We start from the raw sequence: 23,121 nt of genomic DNA, 5'->3' as shown, positions 1-23,121 counted from the left end.
TTTTATTATTAATGCTCTATGGGGGCTGGGGTTGTGGCTTAGTGGTGGAGTGCTTTCCTAGTATGTGTGAGGCACTGAGAAAATTAATTTACCTTATTTATAATCATTGAACATTCTAATAATACATACTTGTTCTCTATCATACTTGTTTTTTGATAGATACAATAGAGTGACTATGGGTGACATTTTCATGCAGTGACCTTGTGACCATCATCAAAAAAGTTATTTAAGAAAACTAGTCAGTTCTGTTTAAGACCTCATTATTGATGCTAAAAAAGTGAATAGAAGGAAAATGTGTAGGACTAAGATTATTCTAGTAATTCAGCAAAGAAAATTTAGCTACATAAGGATGACTGACATATACCACTGTTATCTTTGTGATTTTATTTGAAAATTGCTTAAATCACTTTATAATATATGTCTTAAAAATCATTATTGCTGTTTGAATCAAATAAATTTTTTGATTGATCAAATAGTTGTTTCCTTTTACAAAATAATGTGGGATACATAAAACCAAGTTATCTATTAACATTTTTTATAGAAGTGGTCTTATATAGAAATGTCATGCTTGTACTAGACATATATAGAAATGTCATGCTTGTACTATACATCTATGTATGTATATCCAAAAAGAACCCATGTAACATGGGTTCTTTTTGGATATACATACATAGATGTAATAGTGAATTATTAACAAGTTTGGCTTAATCTTTGTTCTTTTAATTAATCACTGTATTTGTCTTTTGTTTTCTTATTATGTAATGATTTCATTAGATGGTAATAAAATGTGTTCATATGTATTGATACCAAAAACAATCATAAATAATATTGTATGTGACCACAGTAACTTAGTTTTCTGAAATTATGATCATTGTAGTTATATCCTTATACCTTCATCTTGCCATCTTGATCTTTTTCCCTGTAATCTCCATTACTTTTCTGTAGTCATACTTTGTGTGCCCCAAATGGATTACAGTTCATACTCAAAACTATTTCCTTTTTTTAAAGTCTAAATCAGATCCAGTTAAAATCTTGTTTATAATTTTTTCAGTATTTTCCCATCATACACTCAGCTTCATGAAGCTTTGATATGTGGGCTTCTGCCCCTATATCGTAGCACCTCACCTCTGTCCAGCTGCCTCTACCTCTACCTTTTTGAAAATCATATCCCTCTGAAATGTAAATTGGATCCTTTCCATCCCCTAATCTAAACTCTTAAGCAGTGCCAAGGCCCTGTATATACTCACCTATGCTTGCCATATGCCCTTCTTCTTTCCATGTACCTCCAGCAGGCAACAAGCATCAAAGCCCTGTGTCCACTCCCTTCCCTCTAGCTTCACTCTCTATCCTGCTTACTCCAGTCCTTCCCTGATTTCCTAGATGATTCCTCCTCCTGGAAGCTCTGCCTGACCCCCTTCTACATGTCCTTAGTTGAAGTTGGCATACCTCTAACCTTGTGCTTCTAGAGCAGTTTCCTGTTCTTAGAGTGCTGTATATGTGGGAATTATTTATTATCTTGTCCTTACTGAATACCCTTAGTGCAGGGATCATTTTCACATCTGAGCTCCCAGTGTTTAGCACACAAGATGTTCAGTGTGTGTGTGTGTGTTGAGTGAATGAAGTTTATTAATATGCAGTCTTTGTACATAAGTGTGTTACTCCTCAGTTTATCTTACAATTGTTTGCTATATGGTTTTGCTGTGATTTTTCTAAAATTTTTCTTCAGTAGTAAAGTACATCATACAGTATTCATTTCCATGATTATGCTTATTCACTTTTTGATAAATTATACCCAAGAGATTTTCATACTTATTGAAGTGCATTGAAATGAATGTTGTAAATGCTCATTTTCTTGTCTTTTGTTAATTCTCACATGACAGCTGTATGTACTCCCTAAATTTTGGGCAGTTGCATTTTAAACAATCAAGTATATCTAACACATCAGCAATTCTATGTAGCATCACTATGTAAAAGTAATATATTGTTCAGTGAAAGTGTAAACGAGTTTTGTTAAAATTCATATTTCCTTCAATGAGTAACCTATACTAGATATTAAAAGTTAGCACCCAAACAGTTCTTAACCTTATTTTGTGTATGTCCAAGGTGATTAATTTGCTTCAATATTTCTGTGGTGATAGGAACACTCATGACACAACTAATTCCTCCATTACTGCAACAAGTTGGAATTGAGGATCTTATGTCTTCATCAAAAGGTCTAATTGTTATAGAGAAACAGAATTTACTTGCTGCCAATGTGGAAGATGTCTGTTTTTCCTTGATTGGCCCTTTATCATACTTGCCGCTTCTCTTAAAAAACATCAACAGAAGTGCACAGTTCCTCTTGGGGTAGAACATAGATATTCTTTCTCATCATTTTGCCTCTTTAAGAGGTATCTTTGGGAAGGAGACTTCCATGAAGTTTTGTACTTCTTGAAGGGCTTTGTTGGGTCGCAGTGCTGGCCATGTGGGTTCTGTGACAGCACTTTAGTGAAAATTAACAAGAGGCAAGGAGTGTGTGAGTGGCAATATCAGGCTAAGAGGGATCTTAGGTGTCCATTGTGTCTAGTTGGATAATAAGACATTTGATGTCCAAGTCCCACATTGTAACATATTTATTTCATATACCCAAAGTCTATTATCTGTTGTCTTCATGGTTTTCAACCATGTGAAGTCTAAAAATGTAATAGTTTCTATTTTTTTTTTCTCTATACAAAATTAAAATTCTGCTGGCTAAATGAGTAACTGGCATGGCTTTTTTTTTTTTTTTTTTAAACCCAGCTCAGTTTTTGTTGTTGTTTTTTAGAAAGACAAACTATTTCATAAGCAAATGGCACATGGGACCCTAATGTCAGCAATTTATATACTCTCTCTGATTCCAAAAGCATTTAAGAAGTAGTCCATGTTTGTTTCACTTTTATAAACTGTATTTAGTTCTGTTTTTTGTGTAGTTTTGACTTCATGAGTACACCCGAACCTCAGTCTTGCATAGTCATCTAGTGATTTTTAGTTTGTTTAAAGTTGACTTGAGCCTTGTAAAGTGAACAGTCAAAAGTTTAACTATTAATCTTCTAAAATAATTTCAATTCACAACTTTAATATTTCTTTAGAGTTTTAATCTCCAGAGCCTGAATTTTAAAATCATGTAATTATTTATTGCTGTAGTTAGCATTAAATTTAGTTTTCAATACTCTATGTAGTGATTAAAAAGAAATCCAGTTGATTAATTTCATGATTCAAGAAAAAATATCCGTTAAAGCCATACGTGTGCTTTTTAACCTGGCGGTTGGATATTTAAATTGTTGTCACCTCTTTATTTGTTATGTCAGTAGAGATCATTCTGGCTAGTTCTGAGTCATATAACTGACTGTTCTTAAGATTTTAATTGTTCTGTCATCCATAATTATCAAGAGCGACAGGATTTGCATTCTATAAATTTGAGAATGTTATTGAATTCCATTTTCATATACACATGGGAGTTCATATCTTTATAGTATATTTAAAAATCTTTCTTTTAAATTTTCTCTTAAATACTGGTTTTAGCTATCTTTTCTCTCCAAAAGGCATATAAGTTTAAATTTATATTCATTCATTAAAGGCATTTAAAAAATGAATTTAAACTTAATTATTTTATGTAGTAAAACACCTAATTGAATTTTAATTCAAGTGCTTTTTAATTAATTATAATAATTGAAATTATAATGGGAAGGGGAAGATGGTTTATGTAATTTGTGACATGAATACATCTGAACATTCTAAAAATAATATCATAGTTGACTGCTTACATAAATGGTGCATATAACCAGAGTCGAATAATTTCCCATACATTAGTAATATGTCAGATCACAGTCCCTGTGCTGCCCAGTTTCTTTAGTGAGCAAGAGTTATTAGTTGTCTGTTGTCAAAGCAGTGTGCTAGGCAGCATATCTAAGCAAGGCAGAGAGAGAATGTAAATCGTGGGAGACAAAGGCAAATGCATATTTCTTATATGTATGTTTGTTTTATTCAAAACAATTTTAGTTTTAAGATTTTTGCTTTTCAGAAATATCTTGCAAATATTTTAAATAAATTCTGTAAGAGACATTGTATAATTAGGTTATTGCCTGCATCTAATGACTCAAATTAAAAGCTTGGGTCTGGTTTAGAATTTCTAGAGAATAAGAAAAACACTGGAAGAACAGAGATAAGGAAAAAATGGATATTTGGTTAATTTTTCAAAAAACTTTAAACTAGCAGGCAATGTCAAATTTTGGTCTTGCTCTCTGAGAAAATTGATCATTAAAATGTTGTGGCTCCATATAAAATAATCATATATTATATTTGTGATATGTTTATGTGAATCATATACACACTTACACATTTGGCCACTGTATCTGCAGGTTATGCATCTGTGGATTCAACCAATCACAAATAAAAAATACTGTATTTGAAAATATTATTGCATCTTACGGAACCCAAACAGACTTTTTTTCTTATTATTATTGTGTAAACAATATAGCCTAACAATAATATACATAGCATTTACTTTGTAGTAGGTAATATAAATAATCTAGAGATAAGAACATTTATAGGTTTTGCACATATCATACTACTTTACATGAAGGACTTGAATATCTGTGGATTTGGTATTCAGTCTCCATTGGGGGAATGTTCTGCAATCAATTCCCCATGGATACAGAGAGATTTTGGTATTTTTCTACCTACACAGAGAGAGGGAGGGACATACACATTGTTCATGTATTGGTAGAAAATGCTGGTCAAGGAAAAATGCATTCATTTTTCTCATATTTTTATTTAGAAAGACAACATATCAGGTTCATATTTTGTCATATACAAATGTGACTTGATAAGGGTGGGAAGTAGAATCACAGAAAACTTTAATTTTCTATTTTAAGTTTAGTGTTTGAGGAATATTTGTGAGGAGCATACATTCTTTTTTTCCCCTTCCTTCCTTCCTTCCCTCCTTCCTTCCCTCCTTCCATCCATCTTTTTTGTAGATAGACACAACACAATGCCTTTATTTTTATGAGGTGCTGAGAATCAAACCGGCCTCCCGCCCGTGCTAGGTAAGTGCTCCACCGCTGAGCCACAATCCCAGCCCCATACATTCTTATTTTTAAAAAGAAATTTTTATCCATGGAGGCAGGATACTCATGAAGAAAAAGTATACATGACACTAATTCATTTTCATCATACACACGAAATTGGTTTGATATGAAAAAGATACTCATGAATCTAGGTTTCAGCAAGCCATGAAACCATTTTTCCTGATATTCTCTTGGAAGTATATGCTACTTAAATTCAGAATGTCTTCCTATCAGTTTAGAGGGAAGCCTGGAGTCACTGCAGGTGTATTTTCTTTTTTCTTTTTTTTAAAGAGAGAGAGAGAGAATTTTTTTAATATTTATTTTGTTTTAGTTTTTGGCAGACACAACATCTTTGTTTGTATGTGGTGCTGAGGATCGAACCGGGGCTGCACACATGCCAGGCGAGCGCGCTACCGCTTGAGCCACATCCCCAGCCCTTCTTTTTTAAACAATGTGTAATACTTTGTTAACCATTTGAAAATGGAGGAATAAAACTAGTGAAGTTAGCTTATGTAACACTGTTACATTATACTTACAAAGTTTCTACAATGCTTTTTGTGTATCTTGTGATAGAAACATCCTCAGATTAATGACAAAATTTAGCATGCTTTACTAGTGCTTCCTCAGAACCAAAAATATAAGTTTCAGAGAAATTCTTATTCCAGCAATAGTGGAAAACTTATCAGGTATCTCCTTCCACAGTTAAATTGTAAACTCTGCACACAATGTAGAAGCACAGAAGAGCCATCAAAACCAGAAACTGGAAGGGGGTGCTTCAGTGAAATTGTAGAAACCAAAGCAAGTCTTTCCACGGCTTCCCTTTAGGGCTCTCTCCAGGTTGCAGCACCTGTGGCTAGCACTCAAGCAGAAAGCCACAGATAAGTAAGACAGGGAATACAGCTGATGAAAGTAATACTAGATGGAAACTCAAATCTAAAGAAAAGATTGACACATGAGTAAATGAAAAAAGCAAACTTTGCTTTTGTCACTAATTAAAAAAAATGATTGTTTGATGCAAGAAAAAGCCATATATTCATTAAACTGAATTCACAATCAAAAAGTTTTCTTTGTAGAAAATTCCCTATTTAAACACTTTTACTGATAAATTCTGTGAAACATTTAAGGAAGAAATAGTAACAGTTTTACACAAATTTTACCAGAAAATGTTGGTGGAAGAAATCTCATTTTTTAATATTGAATATTGAATCTCATTTTATGAGGTCTGCACAATCCCAAACTGAAATCTGGCAAGAATACTACAAGGAAAGAAAATTACACCCCAATCTACCTCATGAACGTTGGAAGAAAAAATTTTTTACAATTATTTTTAGCAATTCAGATAAAGTGACATTATACATATAATGGAGTACTAATACATTATGACCAAGCAAGGTTTATTTCAGATATGAAAGGCTTGTGCAATGTTTGAAACTTAATCACTATATTAATAGCCTGAGAAAGAAAAGCCATATAACCTTTGCCTCTCAGCAGAGGTAAAGAAAATATTTCACAAAAGCCCAACATTAATTCATCATAAAAAGTCTCAGCCAATTAGATATAGAAGGAAACTTCCTAAACCTGATAAAAGGATCTACAAAAGTCCTGTGGCTAAAATAAGATAATGAAACATGAAATACTTCCCAGTAGCATCAGAAAGGAGACAGAGGTGTCTACTCTATTTCTGTTCAGTATTATCCTGGAAGTCCTAGTTATTGTCATAATGCAGGAAAAAAAAAAAAAAAAACATAAGATTGGTGGGAGTGGGGAAAGGTTGTATTAGTTGTTAGTGACATTTTTGTCATTGTGACCAAAATACTTGACAAGAACCACTTAGAGGAAGAAAAGTTCTTTTGACACACTCTTTCAGAGTTTCAGTTTATGATCAGCCAACTAACTCCCTCACTCTGCCCAAAGTGAGGTGAACGTTATGTCAGATAGGTATGGCATAGGAGTGTTGCTCTGTTCCTGGCAGCTGGGAAATACAGAGAGGGAGGGGAAGGGCCTCAGGAACCCTTCCAAGGCACACCACCCAGTGACCCACCTCCTCTAGTCATGCCCTACCTGCCTATAGTTACCATCCAGTTACTTCATTCTAAGATGGACTGATTAGGTTTTAGCTCTCATCATCTAATCATTTCACCTCTGAATACTCCTGCATTAATACAAGCTTTTAGGGAACACCTCATATCCAAACCATAACAAAGAGAGGTAAATAGGGAGCCCACATCATGGGAACAAATTTTTACTCCTCACACTTCAGATAGAGCCCTAATATCCAGAGTATACAAAGAACTCAAAAAATTAAACAATAAGAAAACAAATAACCCAATCAACAAATGGGCCAAGGACCTGAACAGACACTTCTCAGAGGAGGACATACAATCAATCAACAAGTACATGAAAAAATGCTCACCATCACTAGCAGTCAGAGAAATGCAAATCAAAACCACCCTAAGATACCATCTCACTCCAGTAAAATTGGCAGCCATTATGAAGTCAAACAACAACAAGTGCTGGAGAGGATGTGGGGAAAAGGGTACTCTTGTACATTGCTGGTGGGACTGCAAACTGGTGCGGCCAATTTGGAAAGCAGTATGGAGATTCCTGGGAAAGCTGGGAATGGAACCACCATTTGACCCAGCTATTGCCCTTCTCGGACTATTCCCTGAAGACCTTAAAAGAGCGTACTACAGGGATACTGCTACATTGATGTTCATAGCAGCACAATTCACAATCGCTAGACTGTGGAACCAACCCAGATGCCCTTCAATAGATGAATGGATAAAAAAAATGTGGCATTTATACACAATGGAGTATTATACAGCACTAAAAAATGACAAAATCATGGAATTTGCAGGGAAATGGATGGCACTAGAGCAGATTATGCTTAGTGAAGCTAGCCAATCCCTAAAAAACAAATACCAAATGTCTTCTTTGATACAATGAGAGCAACTAAGAACAAAGCAGGGAGGAAGAGCAGGAAGAAAAGATTAACATTAAACAGATACATGAGGTGGGAGGGAAAGGGAGAGAAAAGGGAAATTGCATGGTAATGGAGGGAGATCCTCATTGTTATACAAAATTACATATAAGAGGTTGTGAGGGGAATGGGAAAATAAACAAGGAGAGAAATGAATTACAGTAGATGGGGTAGAGAGAGAAGATGGGAGGGGAGGGGAGGGGAGATAGTAGAGGATAGGAAAGGTAGCAGAATACAACAGTTACTAATAGGGCATTATGTAAAAATGTAGATGTGTAACCGTCGTGATTCTGCAATCTGTATTTGGGGTAAAATTGGGAGTTCAAAACCCACCTGAATCACATGTATGAAATATGATATGTCAAGAGCTTTGTAATGTTTTGAACAACCAATAAAAATAAAATAAAATAAAAAGATTCAAGTGTTATTAAATTAAAAAAAAGATAAAATTGTTTTGATTCGAAGACAATGTCACTGTTTATATAGAATATTCTAAGGAATCTATAAAATTATTGTAATTAATAATTGAATTTATAGGATCTCAGGATATAGAATCAACATGCAAAATTCAGTTATATTTAACATAAAACAGTTAAATATAGCAAAAAATTGAAAATAAAATTTTAATAATTCCTTTTATGGTATCATTAAATGCTTAAAGAATAAGGAATAAATCAAACAAAATACATTTAGGACTTCACTGGAAATGGAAAATTACTACTGAATGTAATTTCATTAAATAAAACTAAAATAAATGAATATATAAACTGTGTTTTTGCATTGGAAATCTCAATATTAAGAAGTCAGATCTCTCAAATTGATCTGTAGATACAGTGCATTACCAACCCAATTCTCAGTATCTTTTTTTGGGGGGTAGGGGTGGGGAGTAATTAATAGGTGGTTCCAAAATTTATTTGGAAAAATGAGGGTTTTGAATAACCCAGAGATTCTTAATGAAGGACAGGAAGTCGGTGTGTTCACACTGCTTGGTGTAAAGACTTGGTAGAGCTACTCTAATGAAACTTTAGTATTAGCATAAGGACAAATAGATCAGTGGAACAGAAAGAACACATGTATACATGGTCAGTTATTTTGACAAAGCACTAAAGCATGTCCATGGCAAAAGGAAATGTTAACAGATATGTTGCAACAGGTGAATAAAAACAGCTTTTTTAAAAAGAAAAAAAAAAAACACAAAAGGCCAGTAACAGATTGAGAATAAACAGCAGCATTTATAATCAGGGAAAGGCAAAGAAAATCATAGTGAAATACTACTTCAGACTCATGAGAACAGCTAAAATTAAGAGACTGGGAATACTAATGTTGGCAAAGGATGTGGAACAACTAGAACTCTAGTATTGATAGTGCATTCATCAGTTTTCCATCACTGTGATAAGATAACTGAGAATAATCAACTAAAAGCAGGAAAGGTTTATTTTGACTCAAGGTTTTAAACGTTTCAGTTCATGGTTGACTGGCTTCATTAATTCTGGGCCTGTGATGAGATAGTACATCATGGCTGAAGACATGTTATAGTAAAGCTTCTCACTCTGTGATGACTAGGACTGGGGGGAAGAGAGACAGGAAGAAAATGTACCTTCAAAGGTCTGCTCCCAGTGACCTTCCTCCAACTAGGCCCCATCTCCTAAAGGTTGTACCATCTCCTACTAGGGCCACAGGCTGGCAACCAAGCCTTTTGTGTGAAGTCTATGTCTATCCAAACCATAACATTTCACCTCTGGCCTCCAAAGGCTCATGTCCATCTCATAATGCAAAATGCATCTATTCCTCTCCTCTGAGATTCAAGGAAACTCTTAGCTGTAAAGATCAAAGGACAAATTATATACTTCAAACATACAATGGCACAATTCCTTTTAAAAATGGGAATAACAGGAAAATAACAAAGAAAGATTGGGCAAAACCCAAACCCAGCAGGGCAAATATTAAATTCTGTAGTTCCATGTTCAGCATCCAGGGCATGATGTGAGCTACAAAGGACTTGGATGGCTCTTCCACTATAGTCTTGTCAGCTATAGCCCATGTGGTCACTCTTGGGCTTGTAATGGGATTATCGCCCAGTAAAACAGGGCACTGTTCAGCAGGAAACAGCTTTTATTAGTGTCAACACTTGCCCAGTGGATTATATCTAAAGGCTGAGCCTGGAATGCAGCATGGTGTGTCTCTTGCAAGTTCTTTTGTCTCCCATATAAGACAATACACATTCTGATTGGGTATTCTCATACTATAGAGTTGCACCTAAAGTTGCAACAGCTTCTTACATAACTGAGTTATGACAGAGTCATAACAGATTTGCAGCAGAGTTGGCAAGCACACTGAATGCCACATTTCCTTTTCTTTGTTCTGAAATGAGAGCCCCTCCACAGGTTAGCTCTCATTGCCTACAGATTCCTTGGCAGATGTTCCACAATCTTGGCATCTCTAATTTCCTGGGGTCTCCATTGCAGCTTTGGGCATCACTCTCATAGTTTTCACATATCATGCTTTCAGGGGTTACCTGTAGGGACCTTGACCCTGCCGTCTACTGCCTGGCCTCCCAGGCTTTCCTTTGAAATCTCAGTGGACGCCTACATAATCATAAGACTCTTACATTCCGAATGCCTGCAAAACCAGAACTTCGTGGATTATGTTAAGTTGTGCCACCAGCTCAGGCAGCAGCAGGGACTGCTTGGGCCATGGCTTTGGTGACCTCTGAGTGCCTGGATAGCTGAACATGGTGAAATAAGTCCTGGGGCAACAACTTCTGAGTTGTTGTGGAAGCTATTGTGGGAGCAGGGTGCCCAAGGGCTTCTTCTCAGATGAATGGTTTATACCTTTTAACACCTTTGAGTCTGGGAGGGATAGAGTCTTACTTATTCCTTAGAAGTCCTCTAGGCATCTTTTCTATGTCCCTTTGCAAAGTGACTTGCTTCTTTTTAATATTACTGATCTCTTTAACAATCACACTCTCCTTGCCTAAAAGTTTACACTCATTTCTTTCCTGCAAGTTTTCAGACATTTCTTCTCTACTTTTTGTTCCTGATTCTCACTGTAAATCTGACTAATGCAACCAGCAAGCCTGAAAGCGTGCTGCTTTTAAATTTCCTCTGTTAAATTACTTAGTCTATCACCTTTAAATTCACCCTCACTTAGAGTGACTTGGACAAAATGTAGACAAGTTCTTTGCCAGAATGTAACATGAATGACTTCTGGTCCATTTCCCAGTAGAATCCTCATTTCCATCTGAACTCTCATGAGCCCAGCCTTTACTATATGCATTCCCATTGGCATTCTCTCATTCTCTTCTTAGCTTCCACCAAAATTGCCCATGAAGCTCTGCTTACATCATTCTAAGCTTTTCTAGCCCACTTCTCCAGATGTTTCTGACTTCCTCCCCCAAACCAATTACAAAGGTTTCCAGATCTCATGGCCAGGTATAACCACAGCAATAGCCCCTCTTCAGTACCAATTTTCTGTGTTAGAATTCTGTTGCTGTGTAAGAATACCTGAAAAACTCAACTTACAGTAGGAAAGGTTTATTTTGGTTTACAATTTCGGAGGTTTTAGTCCATGGTTAGCCAGCTTCATTATTTCTGGGCTTATGGTGAGGCAGAACATTATGGCAGAAGGACTATAGAACAAAACTGCTCACCTGATGGTGGCCCGAAACAAATCTGGGACAGGGACAAAATATATTTTTCAAAGGCCTGCTTATTCCCAGTGACCTGCTTCCTCAAACTAGGCCCTACTTCCTAAAGGTTTAACCACCTCCTAATAGTGCCATAGACTGATGACTTGTTACTCCCTTTAAAGGGAGACATAAGCAAATAAGCTCAAGTACAAGAATACATACTATAGGATTCCATCTAAGTGAAGGTCAAGAACAGGCTGACTAATCCAAGATGGCTAGAGGTGGGTGGTAGTAATGGACCAAACGATGGCAGGAGGGAACTATTAGGGGTGATTGAAATGGTTTGTATCTACCCGGGCGCAGTGGCGTATGCCTGTAGTCCTAGTAGCTTGGGAGACTGAAGCAGGAGGATTGTGAGTTCAATGCCAGCCTCAGCAAAAGCAAGGCACTAAAAAACTCGGTGAGACCCAGTCTCTAAATAAAATTCGAAATAGGGCTGGGATGTGGCTCAGTGGTTGAGTGCCCCTGAGTTCAATTCCTGGTACCCCTCTACCTCCAAAAAAGAAATAATCTGTATCTTATTTGGATAGTAACTAGAAAGTTGCACACTTGTATCAAATCCCATTGGATTATGCACTAAAGATCTTTGCTTTCACTGTATATGAATTTTACCTCAAAAGAGTTCATTGAGTAGAAAAAAATTTAAAGTCATGCAAGAAAAATTGAATTATGAGGAAAAAAAGCATACAAAAAAGAAAAGGCATAATTAGAAACATAAAGACAAAAAAGATATTACATGTAAATTATGTAGGAACAGTTATGGTGTAGGCAAGTTTTAACAACTAGAGGGAGGAGAAGACACAGCTTAATATGGGGCAGTGTATGAATTCTAAAAGTTGTAGGTTGTTTGCAGGTCTACTGTCCAAGTGCTCTGTGATGTTTCTGCTTTAAAGTATCCAGTGAAATGAGAGTTGGAATTACTATAGTATGGTATCCAAAGATAGAAGTGGCAAATTCCTGTGTCCTCAAACTATTACCTCTTAAAACCAAACCATATGAGAAAATGGTTGTCAGGATAGACTATATTCTAGAGAAGGGATTAAAGATGGATTTGGGCTGGGGATGTGGCTCAAGCGGTGACGCGCTTGCCTGGCATGCGTGGGGCGCTGGTTTAGATCCTCAGCACCACATAAAAATAAAATAAAGATGTTGTGTCCACCGAAAACTGAAAAATAAATATTAAAATATTCTCTCTCTCTCTCTCTCTAAAAAAAAAGATGGATTTAATAGCTATCTTCTTATATCTACATTTTTAAAAAGGAAAAGTAGTTTTATATAGCTGGAGAAGGCAGAATTAAAATCACATAGCAGTTATCATTAGAATTTTCCAAAATATGGTCATCCTTATAAGAAATATATATATATATTTTACCAGCAGCAGTGTTCACATCAATGCTGAGTGGCCAGCCACCAGATATTGTTGATCGAAATGGCCTCCAAAGACTTGCAAACTTCTGATTCTGCTGTTTCTAATTGGGGATAATTTAACCTGGCCTGTAATCATAGGGTAGATATCTTAAGGAACAAGTAGGATTTGGGATACATCCCAATAATTCAGATGATTTAGGGCATTCAAAACTCCTAGACATTAAAGACCAAATACAAAACAAAAGAAAAATAAAACTAATCAAACTGAAGTTAGATGCTTTAAGGGAAGTTGTTAAGGTAGTGATGGCAATATGGCCTAGTGGGGACTAGATGATGGAGGTGGGACTTTATCATTCTGCTGAAGAGATTAGTTAGGAAGCTATAGAGGAAGTCCTGGGGTGAGGTGAGTGGACTGTGCACTTGGGTGGAATCAGGAAAAAATAAATGAGATTTCCTTTATGATATGTGCTTTATAACAATTAACACAATTATGTACAGTAAGATGTATTTACAACTTGGGGAAGACTGTCTGATAAGCATTTTCATATTTCAGTAAGTAGTGGACCTGGGTTTGTTTGTTTTTCTCTTCTTGCTAGAAGAAATGAAAAATTCAAAACTAAGTTTGTAAAACTTTCTAGAGTAGGAACTTATCTTTTATATGTGGTTAGAAGTCAAAGGGAAAACATCCATTACTTCAATTCACTTATTTCACTGTACATCACTGCTCAGTTATGTGTATTAGGAACATTGCTTCTTAAACTAAGAAAGCAGATTATCACTTTAGAATCACTTTCTCTGGACCTCAGCCATCTGTGAGTAGCCTCATTAGAGGCCCGCTCTGGTAGTCACAGATGGCTCTACTGGGCATGTAGAAGGCTGCAGCCAGGCTAATTTCTTCACAAGATGACCTCTCTACATAATTATACCATTGCTACGTCTGATGGTTCTTCCCAATAGATACCTGAATAAGGATTATAAGAAATTGTTCTTTCCACTGAGTATATTGTTTTCTCAATAAAACAAATTTATAACCACTTATCCCCTCCACTTGATATAATGAAACTTGAAGTTCTCTTCCTCTGGCTTCCTTTTTTTCCCTGGTTAAAGCATTTAAGTAACTTTCACTGCAATGTCTTAGTCCTGATCAGTTTTGCTCCCCTAGCATACATACCTAACACTATGTTCAAATAATAACACTTTATTCAGAATATAAATTTAATGTGAAATAGACATAGTTTTCATTCAAGAGAGTACTTTTTTTCAGTGCTGGGTATTGAAGCCAGGACCTTGCAATTGCAAGCAAGTGTTTTACCACTGATCCATACCCCAGTCCCTAAATTCCATTTTTAAAAGGAATTTGGGAGGGCTGGGGATGTGGCTCAAGCAGTAGCGTGCTCACCTGCATGCATGCGGCCCGGGTTCGATCCTCAACACCACATACAAACAAACATGTTGTGTCCGCCGAAAACTGAAAAATAAATATTAAAAAAATTCTCTCTCCTCTCTCTCTCTCTCTCTCTCTCTCTCTCTTTTAAAAAAAAGGAATTTGGGAAACAGCAATTCAATCACAAAATCCGTGAGATCACCAGTACAAATTTAAGGACCTAATTATGCTTTGCACACTGGCCAAATTAAACTACACATTCATGCCCTGTTTAAATTTAATTCACAGATACAGAAATATACATATTTAGAACATTAAGACTAGAATAAAATGAAAATCAGTATGTTAATCTGTATATTCAAAGTTTTTAATTTGTCTATTTGTATGGTTTTATTTCCTCCAACATTTTTCTCTTCATACTAAATTTTGTAATTTTAAAAATATTTAAAATTTGACTCTGTGTACAGAGTAAGTCAGACTTGCAAGTAAGATTTGTAAGCAACTAAGACATTGCAGTGAAAGTTAATTAAATGCTTTAATCAGGGCAGAAAAATAAGCTAGAAGAGAACTTCAAGTTTCATTATGTCAAGCAGAGGGGATAACTTCCATTATAAATTTGTTTTATTGATAAAAAAGTAAAAGTAAACAAGTAAGACTTGCTCCTGTACACAGAACTCAGGTTTTGTCTGTGCTGTTTGCCCATATCATTAAATTTTCATCTTTATTTAAACATTAGTCTCATCAGCTGTTAAACTTTAACAACTCGTAGGGAAAATCTTTTTCTGAAAATTTCTGGAGAGTTTACTAAAATGCATTTTATGTACTGGCACAGAGAGGTATATACAGGTTTGTTGCAATATTGCTTTCTGGCTTATTCTTCATCTTAGTTCCTTTGAACTGCTATAAGAAAATAGCACCAATTGGGTAATTTATAAAGAACAGAAATTTACTTCTCAGTTCTGGAGGCTGGAAAGTCCAAGATGAAGGTGACAGCAGATTCAATGTCTGGTGAGGCCTGCTGTCCGCTTCCAAGATGACACCTTGTTGCTGCGGTGGACAAACCCTGTATCTTCACATGGTAGAAGGGGTGGAGGGTTTCATTTGCCACTCAAACCCTTTTAATAAGGCACTAATCCACTTCCATTTCTAAATAATGTTACTAAGAGTTAATGTTCGTTATAATTAATATGATATACTCTGTTAATTGTGATTAATGATAATTAATAATTAGTGATAATTAATGAGATAATGATTATAATGTTTACTTTGGTAAATCTAGAGAACCAGTTCTAGGTGTGCAGGCAAAAATATGAGCTGATCTCAGCAAATATAAAACTTGTGGTGTTCTAATAATATACAAAGAAAGCATTATTTCAGTGTTAATTCCTATTCCAAATAAAACACCTCAGCCAACAATTCAGGGATGAGTTATAAGGAAGATTTATAAAACTATAACTTTGAAGTGTTTTTCTCTCCATAACCAAGTCCTGGCTTTTTGGATGATGGAATCCAGATCGATACTGCCCTCCTTTCCACCTGTGTGCTTCCATCCTTCCCATATCATGTGCTCCTTAGCCTCTGGAGGCTAATTAAACTTGCTTTCACACTCTACTCTGTGATCTCTTGAGGCTCGTTCTTCTCCTCTCTTCTCTGGTCAGGTCTTGACATCTTCCTCTCCATAGCCTTTTTCTTATCAAAATTGAAAGTCACTCAAGTATCTTAAAAAATATAATAAGCAAACCTTGTTTCATCCCCTTTAGCTGCACTTGGACATTGCATTTTACCCTTGTAGTCAAGACTTTGAAAAAAACTGCTTCAGATCACACTCTCCCTCCTCCTTTGGGTGCTCACTGACCTGCTCTCCCTACCATCACTGGCCTGTCATATTCACTGTCCCCATCCCTGGACATGCCTCCCTCAGCCTCCAGAGCTGACATGTTCCACTTTATTCTCACCCGCAGTTCTAGGCACCTTCCTTGCCCTTAGCTCATCCCACATCACACTCAGTGAGCTCCAGTTTCTTGCATTCCTGCTGTCTCTGACACACCCTAAATCTCACCACATCTCCATTTCTCATTTCAAAAAGGCCTCCTCTCCAACCCACTGCCCACTCTGTTTCCTCTGTGTTCTTTATCATGGCACTGCTGCCTTTGCCCTGCCTGCCCCACTTGCCACAGTTACAAAAATAACACATACACCATCCAGTTAAAAGGGCTTAGAATATTGTAAAATGCATGTAGCACCATGATAAACATCATATTCCTGGTGCTATCTGTTGGGACACTTTTCAGAATCTGTCCTCTTCTCTGAATATGGAATCTGTGTTAGCATTTGGTGAAAGCAATTGTCTCTCTGTTACCCTTCCACTCCTCAATGAATCGCCTGCTCTGGGTAGTTCAGTGCTGTATGAATTCTCCCTTTGATCAGACCGAACACCAACTGAGTGAACTTAATCTGTGAAGAAATGTCCAAGTCAATAATTTCCCTTTACTGAACTCTAAAGGAAAAGATATTATAACTCCTTCGAGGGGTCTTAATTTCATTTGAAACTTATTGTAAGGTAGTTTGTAATGGTGTTGTATTTGTTGATGAGCAAAGAGCAATTTTACATATTTCTAAAGGAGGATAATCCTAGTTGGTCATCCTTTTTAAAAATTATTTTTTTTCATGTAGGTTCATATTTTTCAGACATTGTCTCCTTTTTTATAAGCAATTTAACATATTAGAGCCAGTGCAATGAAAACCATTTGGACAATGCTTTGGACATTTGGTTATAATTTCTTTGTCTGCCAAACATTTTTCAATAAAGCTAAATGTTGGCTCTAATAGTCTTAAATGTGAAGACTATTAGAAATGAAATTTATTAACCTTGAGATGGACTGTGGCCTACATATTTTCTTCATTGCATGTCTTATCTGCTGAAGTATTTATTTTATTTTATTATGTATTAAATTGATAGTGGTAAACTATGTTTTTGGCATCAGGATAAACTAATGTACTATTGTGCAAACAATCTTAAGTCATTTTTCAAACTTCTTATTAGAGAAATTTTTAGACACAAAGTAAAACAGAATGGTATAGCAAATCTTTATTTACCTTTTGGCTTTAATAATTATCAGCCCTGCCCAATCTTTTTTTTTTTTTTTTTTAAATCTATACCACCCTACTCCTCACTGCTTCCAGGATCTAGTAATTTGAAGGAAGTCTCAGGTATTACATCATTTTACCCATGCACAAATCAGAGGCAAATTATTTATTTTTTTTTTAAGAAACATAAGTAATCATAATACTATTATCAGATCTGAAAAAAAAAAAAAGAAAAACGATTCCTTAATTTCATCATATGCCCATTGTTGAAATGTTCATGTTATTTTATTTTAAATTTACTTATTCTAATTTGTTATACTTGATAGCAGAATGCATTTCAATTCATAATACACATATAGAGCACAGTTTTTTATGTCTCTGGTTGTACACAAAGTAGAGTTACACCACTCCATTGTTGAAATTCTTACAGAGGCTTGTTAGACAGTTTGCTTAAGTTAGGATTCACTCTAGTTACATACGTTTTCCTTTATTCATGCATCTCTTAAGTGGTTTTTAGTCTTATTTATTTATTTATTTTTAGTTTATTAACTCTCTGGGTTCCCTCTTGAGTTTTTTAAATAAATTAGGTCCTTTGTTCTTTAGATTTCCTCACAGTCTAGGTTTTTTAGATTGATTCCTCATGATGTCATTTAACATGTTCCTCCATCTTTGTTGTTTGCTCTAAATTTTGTGGTTAGTAAAGATGCTTTATCAATGTTAGGTTTAATGGGTTTACTTCCATCAAGTCTACACAGTATGTTTGGTCTGTTTGTAGTGTTAAGATGAAAATTAGATTCAAATGTTGTCAGCTTCACCCTTTAAAAGTTGGCCATAAACTTTGCATCTAACAGTTTTAGTACCACTGATAATTTTTCCCATGATCTATTTCATATTAGAGATTATTAATTAATGATTCTTTCCTGGAATATAACATAAGTTAAAAAATTCTTTTCATTAATTGTATACTTATTCTGAAGTATAATTTATACTGGAAGTTCAAGGAAATTTTTGATTCTTTCTTTGGCACTTTTCAGAATGAGTTGGTTCCCTAGCATTTCTCAAAAGTCTCAACAAAATATTTGTTTATTTTTTGGAAACTCATGATATGAACACATATGATGAGCTTCAATTCATTTTAGTAGTTAATTTTTTAATAATCAAATTGTGCCTCCCTTTACCAAGGGATCCCTTGAGTGGACTTTGAGTCTTATAGATCAGCCTTGCCCTGTATCCTTGTGCTCTGGTGTATAGAGCTACATTCCTTGCTCATTGTAGCTTTTTTTGTCCCAGTGGAACCAACCGTGGAACAGAAGGAGAGAGAATATGAAAATCTTCCTCTCTCTTAACTCAGTTTTACTCTATCCAAACTGTGTCTCTGCCTTCACTGTTGATCCTGTGGCTTTTGTACTCTCTCTCACTCTCAGTAAATCTTATCCAAAAGTCTGTTCTAAAATTGGATGAACCACATTAGCAATAGTGATATTACCTGGTGTTTCCTATATTCCTTCAATAGCATCAGTTCTGTTTGAAAGTCAACACTCATTGAGCCATTCTAGAACATCACTGTTCCTTTAAGATAGGTGATGAAGCATTGTATCCTTGACTTCTGACAGGATCTTTTTCAGTCTGTAAGGCCTTGGATAAAGTGTGTATGTGTGTTCTGTAATTATTTTATATTTGTATTATGAATCTGTAGAACTTAAGCTTCTAAGGTGCTATAGAAAGCATTAGGGACTTCCCCTCTTCACTTTACCTGATTTTGCTCATTTGTTCATAGTCTGAGAGACTTTTTTTCTAAAACTAATTTTCATATTACAGTTTTGTGCATAGTGGTAAACACCAAGGTAATAAAATAACAGATACTTGAGTATATGCCATGGTTTGGGCATTTTTTTCCTCTATTCCAGGTATTTTTATTATTCTTAGTGAACTTGTTTATATTTAGCATTACTGTGACCCCTAAATTTAACAAGTATTTGTCTTAAACAGTTTTGTCTGAAAACCTTTGAAGAGCATTGGGCCTGCCAATGTTTGATCTCCTTGCCTCAAGGCATTCTCTGAGGAGCCTGTGGAAGTCTCTGATGCCCCTACACCTGATGAACAGAGATAACATAACTGAGGCAGCCATGCCATATGCCTTTTTGTGCTGGGGGGATGTCTGATGAGATTACTGTATATACTCTCATGTTGGAAAAAGTTGAAAGTTTACAGTGAACATTGAAATTTGGATCATCATTTTCATGTAAGTTTAGCATTGAAATTATCTTATCTCTTTCTGATATCTCCTCTAAACAAAAGCCTTGGTTCATATGTGGAAGTTTTTATTTTCCTAATCTGTTGTGCTGGAGAGCAGTCTGGTCCACATAGGTGCCAATAGTAGCTTCAGAGCTGATATGTAGCCAATTAAGACTCTTTAAATATGCTCGGCAGAATAGGGCACCACTGTCCACCGTTAGCCAAAAACTGTTGTACTAATTTTAATATCTCTGCACTTTGCATTAAAGATGAGATTTAATGAAAAACTTGAGGATTGACTTAGTGTTTGGATAAGTGGCATGCACTGATATAGACAATTCCAGACTGTTACTTTGAACTGGAAAACTAACAATTGCTGTACTTTCTGAGTTATTTATAACATGCATCACAACAGAAAGCTGAGATTCAGATGATTTCCAAATGTTACATTTGGACTTTCTTACAAATTTTAAGTCATTATCAAATGTGCCTTGATAATTTAGTTCCTGTTTTGCAGAATCTAAGGAATTAGAGTAACAGTAGTGAGACTTTTAGACAAATTGACTAAAAGAAATCCTGGAAGCCACTTTATGTTCAGCACACATATATTTACATGGTGTGTGTGTGTGTATGTTCTCATTTTTTATTGAAAATAGTTACTTAATTGCAATCATTCTTACTAAATGTTTCCTCCCTTGGACTGTGGTGCCACATCCCTCCCAGCACACCTGGAGTCTAACTGGCTACATATCAGCTCTAAAGCTGCTGTTGGCACTTAGTTAGACCAGGCAGCACTCGGGAGAACCTCACATCCACATGTGTTACACAGATTCTGTGCCTTCAAAGACAGCAAGAGGGCTGGGGATGTGGCTCAAGCAGTGGCGCGCTCACCTGGCGTGCGAGCAGCCCAGGTTCGATCCTCGGCACCACATGCAGGCGGGGATATTGTGTCCACCGAAGACTAAAAAAATGAATATTGAGGATTCTCATTCTCTCTCTCTCTCTCTCTCTCTCTCTCTTAAAAAAAAAAGGCAGCAAGAGAGATGACAGGAATGACAGGGAATATTAGAACAGAAGACTGTGGAAATGATAAAAAGATGAAAAGAGATTTTTTTTCCTAGTATTGGTTGGTTATTTTTTAAAACTTTGTTTGCTTTTCTTTGTATTTCTGGGTGTAGGACAAGGTGGAAGCAAATAATAACTCCTAGTTGCTAACTTTGGGCAAGTGAAAAGTAATTCTGAGGCTGAGCTGGAAAATGTATAATTCAAGTATCCTCCTTTATACATTACAAAGTTACAAATTTGTTTCTGGTGTGTTATTTTATAAAAGACAAAAGGATCATAGTTTCATCAAAAAGCAATGCCATTCAAATGCTTTTATTGGCTAAAACTGAAAAAGAAAAGTTTTAAGGTTTAGAGTAAAGCCTCCTCTGATTATCATTCTCTTTTAAGGTTTTTTTGGTTTTGTTTTTTTTTAAACATATGCAGGTCTGGTCATTGGCTCCCTTTAAAACATTTTTAAGGGCTCATTTCCCTCACTTGATCCCCATATCCCGCTCTATCCTTCCTATCCCACACGCCTCTGCTGGGAGGTTCCTGTGTGCCTAAACCAGGTTTTCTGTCCAATGTGGACTCTTCCCTGGCTGTCCTTCATCCCTGGAGTTTCGTCTCCAGAGGTGAGTTTTGTCTCCATGGATGAGTTCCCTGAGAGCTGTTGAGGAGTAGGACTTCACCACCACTCTACCTACAGCCACTAGTAAACCATCAGATGACTACCAGGAGCTCAAATCCTATGCTCAGGGAGTGAAGAAGACACAGAGATTTACTCATTTTTATAAATATTGAGCATGTGAGAGAATTTGTTAAGAATGCTAAACCACAGAGCATTATTTTCAGAATGCCATCACCATCTGTCTCTTCCAACACCAATATAGAACCTCAAAGATAGGAGGCATTCAATAAATATTTACTGGACTCCAACTTTCTTTTTTCCTTCTCTGAATAAGAAGCAAAAATCAACCCCCAAATACTTTGAATACAGCTTAATAGTTGTCCTTTTTGATTACTATTTATTCTGAACATCAATGTGGAAAACTTCTGAGTATCTTAAAAATAATATCTTCAGCATTTCCTGGAAGTCCACAATAAATGGGAAACATACAGGCCTGAATGGGGATGAGAGATGTAACATGCCTCATTTTATAGTTGAGAAAACTGAGGTCCAGATGAAATTTTACTTAAGACCATGGACGAGTATTGAATTCTTTCTCTCTCTGCTTTCTAATCACTTTCAAAAAAATATCATTTATCCACAAGCTAATTAACATGCCTAGCCCGTATAAACAGTCCAAAAATAGTATAGCTGGAATAAAAACTGAGTTTGTGACTATTTTTTTTTTAAGTATTTGGAGCAAGAGACACCAGTGAACCAGTTTATTTATATCTGAGAAAATTAAAGACAATGCTAATACAATCTTGATACGGTAGAGAATATTTACTTGGGATATGAATTAATTTTTGGATCAATTTACTTCTATTTCTTGATAGTATCTCACACTAATAATCAAAATGTTTGAATGACAACCAAAGTAAATTCATAAATATGATATACTTAAAAACTCATTTTTCTTTTTTGAAATTACTGTCATTTTTGGCTGCAAATGGTGTGACAACCCATGATTACAGTAACAAGGGCTTTAAGAATTATATGTAGACTACATATCACTTTTAGCAAATTTGTGTATTGAAGAACTTTAATAATAGGTTTTATGCAGTCACAGAAAGCCACCTTCATAGACTTTAAATATGATGGGTATGAAAGAAGTTTATATTCTTGCACTCTATGGTTGGGTTGTATTAGTGAAAAGAAAAATTCGTGTGTATACTTGGTATTTTTTTAACCTTCTTTTTTTTGGTTTCTACAGTAGCTTTCTTTTTAATATTCTGCTGGGGCCTGCAGTCCTTCCTGCTGTAATCCCCGCTAAGAACATGCTATATGCACTAAAGATCAGCATGCATGTTTGCAGTAACCCAGTTCCATTCTAGTAGCTTTCCTAAGAGAATTGGTATTTATGTCTACCAAAAGACATGAACAACTATATTCATAGCAGCCCCATTTGAAATAGCTAAAAATTGCAAACAAATTTTATGACAGATAAATGTACAGTACAGTACAATTTCATACAAGAATGAGAATGACCCAAATCCTCCACATGCAACAACTTCATTGTTCTCACAGGCATTGAGAGGAAGACGCCAGCTAACAAATAAATAAGACTCTCTGCTTCTGTACCAT

At 35.8% G+C, this 23,121-nt stretch overlaps 1 protein-coding gene across 2 annotated transcripts in view; it reads left to right on the top strand.

Annotated features, from left to right (window-relative positions):
* The window catches only part of Exoc2 (exocyst complex component 2), a 198,084-nt gene that overhangs the window by 147,538 nt on the left and 27,425 nt on the right, over positions 1 to 23,121 (top strand). The gene's annotated exons all lie outside the window — the stretch shown is intronic.

The sequence above is a fragment of the Marmota flaviventris genome, chromosome 6 (assembly GCF_047511675.1).
Source record: "Marmota flaviventris isolate mMarFla1 chromosome 6, mMarFla1.hap1, whole genome shotgun sequence".
NCBI lineage: Eukaryota > Metazoa > Chordata > Mammalia > Rodentia > Sciuridae > Marmota > Marmota flaviventris.
This window is presented reverse-complemented; position numbering and strand designations above follow the sequence as displayed.